Here is a 5,790-nt window from a genome sequence, read left to right on the forward strand (position 1 = left end):
TCAGCAGTTCGAATCCACCAGCCACTCTTTAGAAACCCTATGGGGCAGTTCTACTCTGTCTTATAGGGTCACTATGAGTTGGAATCGACTTGATGGCAATGGGTTATCCCGAGACAGGGCCTTTAGTACATCTCTCTACCCTAGGAGTTTTGGGCAGATTTTCCTGCTGCCCTCTTAGTCCTAGGATGGATGCTGCTGTTTCTCTCGGGAAAACACCTTTTTTTCCCAAAGCCCTGCACTTCCTGGAACCCAGACAGCTCTTGGAAATCTCAGCATCATCGGGACCTTTTGTACCCCAAACCTTATGCCTTCTTTGTGCCAGTGAGGAGGTTAGGAGTACAGGCTCTGGTGAAAGACTGCCTCAGTTTGATTCTGGACTCTGCCACTTGCTAGCTGTATGATCTTGCACAAGTTAACCTAGCTCTATGCCTAATTTCTCATCTGTAAAAAGGAGGTGTAATATAATCAACCTCATGAGGTTGTTCTGAAAATTAAGTGGGGTAACACAAACAGATCATGTAACTGTAGGTCACACTGTCAGTATAATTTCTCTTGTCCAGATATTACCTGTGTTTATGCTGTGGTTGGAGGTGTGGGACAGGACGCACCCAAAAAAAAACCAAACCCATTGCCATCCGTTGTCATCGAGTTGATTCTGACTCATAGCAACCATATAGGACAGAGCAGAACTGCCCCATAGGGTTTCCAAGAACCACCTGGTAGATTCAAACTGCCAACCCTTTGGTTAACAGCCATAGCTCTTAACCACTACACCACCAGGGTTTCTGGGACAGGACAAGCAGCCCCTAAATCCCAGATGTGTTTAGTTGTGATCTGTTTCCTCCCAGGATCTGACTTATGAGATCATCCTGATTTAGGGGTAGGCAATTAAGGTGGCCTATCAGCTATCCCTGAAGGACCAGAAGTACAGGTCGGTGAGGGCCTCTGCAGCTGCGACACTTGAAACTAAATCTTCTAAACCAGTGTTGAAGCCTGCATAAGGAAATTGGCAGTACATAGACCCCAGTCACCAAGGCTCTCTATCCTCTCTCTAGCCCTGGAATTTGAGAGTTTGAGGTGGAGTTGGGTGTAGGGAGGGTCTTCTCAAACTTCCAGACACCTGGTCCCTCAGAGAAACTGCCCTCTTAACTAGTTACCCAGCTTCCTAAGGAGTCTGGCTCCTAGCCAAAAACCTACATGGGATTTTACAGGCCGGACCATAGGCAATTACAAAGGCTTTACCTGGCAGGCCTCAGGGGGAAAATTCCCTCCCAAACCAGACTTTGTGCATAGCCAGTGCATTGCAGTCTCTGGAGGGAGTTGCAGTCAAGGGCTCAGGACTCCCTGTCCAGCTATGCATATCTACATTCCTAGCATAGATGCCTCCATTCAGAGGCCTCCTAATTGTGGGGTCCTCAGCTGATGTTTATTTTTCAGGTGTCTCTGCCAAGACCACCTTAACGAGTACGTTGAAGACCCTTTTCCCCACTCAGTACTTTTCTACTCCTAGCACTTCCTCCTCATCCCCCACCCCCACCCACCCTAGGCCTAGGTCCATAAAACTGCAGGAGCCTTTTCTTTGGCGCTCCCTCAGCATTGAGATGAGTCTCCACATCTGCATCTGAGCTGATCCACCTGACTCTCTCCTACCACCATTCCAAGGGAAATAATGGAACAGTAGGGAGTTAGCACTTTCTCTGGGTCTCTTGCTTATATTAACACACTGATCAATTGTTTGACTGTTGCTTTCATTTTGGTTTGCTGTCTTAATTGGCTACTGTGACACCTGGCAGCTCAGCTCCGCTTTCTCCAGCTTAGCTCAGCTCCTGACACTTCTGAGGTCCTCACCTTGGAAGGGCAGCAGCTGCTCCAGCATAAGGCAGGTAGTTGTCAACATGAGTGCTTTTCTCTGCTCCCCTCCCAGGGCTAGATCATCATGGAGCCATAGGGAATATGGTCCACAGGGGAGCCCCTGGTCATGTTGTCCATGTGTTTGTGTCTGCTTTGATGTGCATCCCAGGTACTGCTGTCCCCTGATAGTTGTTACTCTCATACCTGTAATACTCACTATTCTTATCTGCCACTGCTGTTGGTTAGTCCTTGAGTGAAGGTTTTTATGACTCTACTCTCTTGTGCTTTTGACTCCATGAAGCGGCCATGAATTTTCTTAAACTCTTTTGGCCTCTCCTTACCTGCCTTGAGTGGCATTTTTTCTTCCTTACTAACATTCTCTGTCTATGCTCTAGTCATCTATGTTTTTCTGTTGTGGAGCCTCTCTCTAAGGATCTGAGATGATGTTCTGGTCTTGCCTCCATTCTCTGGGTAAGCTCTCTGGCCCAATCAGAGGTACCTGGGGTTTCTAGTTTCCAAACCCCATACACTGTCCTCCCTACTGTGAGCAAGTTTGTGACTTAGAGCAAGACACTTGGGTGGTTCTTGGAATTAAGCACATCCTAGAAATGTCTGAAAGAACAAATTGTCCCTAATGAAGTCTGGAGGTGGGCTCTCCCCACAATGTTCTGGGGAGGATAGCACACCACCCCTTAACCTCACCCCAGTGGGCTTGTTCTCTGGCTGAGAAGAATAAGGACATCCCCTTAGTGAAATTAGGCTCCAGCATGACCTGGGGTGGGGGTAGAAGGAGTATGCTGGATCTGCTTGTCTCTTTGCTCTGACACAAAGTTCTCTTCTGACTCTTAACCCTTTTTCTCTGTTTGGCAGCTGGAGTTGTCTCATGTAGACCAAGATGTCCGAACCCATGCCAGTGTTTTTTGGGTCGTGGACTTTAAATCAGGCTTCAAGCAGAGTAACAGAATCAAGTATGAGACCATTATCTTATAAACAACCCACTCCCTGTTTCGACTATTCACATTGTGCATTTGCCATCTTATCTGTCAGCTATTTTCAATTCTCTCATTCCAGGTGTGGACACCATGTCTCCACTCCTACTGGGGTCTGCTCTTCTCCTCAGCAGCAGTGCTAGACACTGTACACTAATTCCTATTCTGCCTTATACCATCCAAACCAAAAAACCAAATCCTCTGTCATTGAGTCGAATCCAATTCATGGTGACCCCATGTGTTACAGGGTAGAAATGAATTCCACAGGGTTTTCTTGGCTGTAATCTTTATGGAAGCAGATCACCAGACCTTTTTTCTGTGGTACTGCTGGTGGATTCGAACCACCAGTCTTTTGGTTAGCAGCCAAGTACTAACTGTGCCTTCCAGGGACCTATTATACCATCAAACACTGCTAATTGTCTGTTTGCGGTTGGGTGCAACTTGGTAGTAAGTCTACTTTGAGATAAGTACTAAGAGGGTAATGGGACTTTTATGTCCCTAGGAAGCCTCTGCAGACAGGCATTGTGAATTCTGAAGGGGCAGGGGTGGCCTATGAGCAAATTTCAAATAGTACCAGTAATAACTCCCTTTGGTTTACTCTAGGTTCTCCTCTTCCTGTGGTTCCATGCTGAGACACAACTGGAGGAGGCCACGAAGAGCTGTCTGTGTTCACCTTTCCTGACACAACAAACCTCTGGGAAACTCCACTGCCAAAATTCTCTCTACACTTTACTGACATCTGGCCTGACAGCCTTGTCCCTCTCTCCTGCAATTTAATGTTGTGACCTCCCTCTCATTATCAGGCCCCTGCTTGTTGGGGTGGCTTGAACTGGTCATATTTCTTTCTCTGAGTTTCCAAATTTCATGTCAGGCTCTCAAGCACATGTCTCAAAGTAAGGTGTTTGAAGCAACTCAAAATTCAGAGATTTTGCCTCATTCACTAGATTTCTTGGCCCCAGTGTGTCTTCCACTCTAGGAAATGGGATAGCAAGTATGTGGTCAGGCCCCCATGACTTCATCATGGAATTGCAAGGTTTGCAAGCACTGGGTCTGGCTCTGCAGTCCAGCTCACTTAAGAGAAAGGTCTTTCTGTAAGACTCAATAATAGTGAGGCCTGTGCCCTACACAAAAGGTATACCTTTTTTTCACTGATCTTGAAAATAGGTCAATTGAAATTAACCAGTTGAGGTGCAGAAAGAAAAAAAGAATGAAGAAAAAATGAACAGAGTCTAAGAAACTGTGGGACTTTTGAGATGATTATATTTAGATGAGATCTTGAGCTTAGAGTTGATTCTGGAATGGGTTATGACCTTTGGGGATGCTGGGATGAGGTGCATGCATTTTGCATGTGGGAAGACAGGAATCAGTGGGTGCCAGAGGCAGGACTATTATGGGTTGAATTGCATCCCCCAAAAAGATATGTTAAAGTCCTAGCCCCCAGTACCTGTGATGTGTGAGGATTCCAATTTCTCCACATCCTTGCCAACACTTATTGTTCTGTTTATCTGTTTGTTATTTTAAACAGCCATTTGTATTAGTTTCCTAGGGCTGGCTTAAAACATCCACATTGAAGCTCTGCTTCAACCCAGGCTGCCTAGCTTTGATCTCTCTTAGTCATGACCTTCTGGAAATATTTTGTTCTGTGAAAAATGATTATACAGCATTTAAACAAATCATTGATTTATTCCAATATACAATTTTATAGATGAAGAAAAAAGGCCCAGAAAGTGAAATGATTGCCCCTTACTCACTCAGCCAGAGAAGAGAAACAAAACACAGATTCTTACTCCCAATCAGAGCTTCTTATCTCACACTTTACTAAAATTAGAAAAGTACATTGGTGCCAAATTGCAGAGAATTAAATAAAATAATATGTGTAGAGCACTTAGAGAGTGCCTGGCACATATATGCTCATTAATGTTAGCTGTTATTATAATATGTGCTTGCATCTGCATAGAGTATCTCTGAAAGGATACACAAAAAGTGGGTTAGTTTCCTCTGGGTAGAGGAAATGGAGACACATGGGTGGGAGAGAGATTGACTTTTCACTGTATTTTTTTTAACCATGTGCACTGTACTACCAATTTAATATACATATGTATATAATATATATATGTGTGTGTACGTGAGATGTAAAAGATATATGCATTTTTATATATTTATTTATTTATCAAAAAATCCCCAAACTGTGGGCAGGATTGAATGAAGCTTTCTTTCCTTATTTGGGATCAGGATTCCTGTCTCTTCCATATGGAAGAACAAGAGAATCAATCTGAAATTCCTAAGAAATTGATCAGACTAGATTTTAATTATAAAGTACAAAGCAAAGTTCCATTTCAGCCCCAATGTCTATATTCACCAACTACCCAGTCCTTCCCACAGGAATCCTATCAGAGCACATTTGTCTCTAAGATAATCAAGCTTCTAAAATTAAGATGTTTTTTAAATGCGTTAATATTTGCAAATCAGACTAGAAAATCCAACTAGGCAAGCCTCATTGCCTATTTATTAAATACATCACTTTCACCACCTATAGTCTCTTTCCTGAGCTCTCTAGACACAAGATTAGAATCCCTGAGTGATTCATTCCCCAGTTTTTGTGTGCCTCACTTCCAGCCAAAGTAAAAGTATAATTCGGTTCACCTTGCTATGTCACCCATCTGGGATCTACCCCTCTAAAAAGGGAAATCAATTAGGAGGTTACTCTGAAACTAATAGAACTCAAATGCTCTATCTGATATTTCTCTTGGGTTAAGTATGTTATACTCAGCATCTTCCACCCCCTGAAATGGTGAGGAAAATTTTTTCATCCAGTTACGATAGCCCATAATTAATTTCTATTTCACCCTGTCTATTCCAAACAAGTGGAGCCCTGATGGCACAGCGGTTAAGAGCTCGGCTGCAGTTCTAATCCACCAGCCGCTCCTTGGAAACCCTATGGGGCAGTTCT

This window comes from Trichechus manatus, unplaced genomic scaffold (genome assembly GCF_000243295.1).
Source record: "Trichechus manatus latirostris isolate Lorelei unplaced genomic scaffold, TriManLat1.0 scaffold00341, whole genome shotgun sequence".
Taxonomy (NCBI): domain Eukaryota; kingdom Metazoa; phylum Chordata; class Mammalia; order Sirenia; family Trichechidae; genus Trichechus; species Trichechus manatus.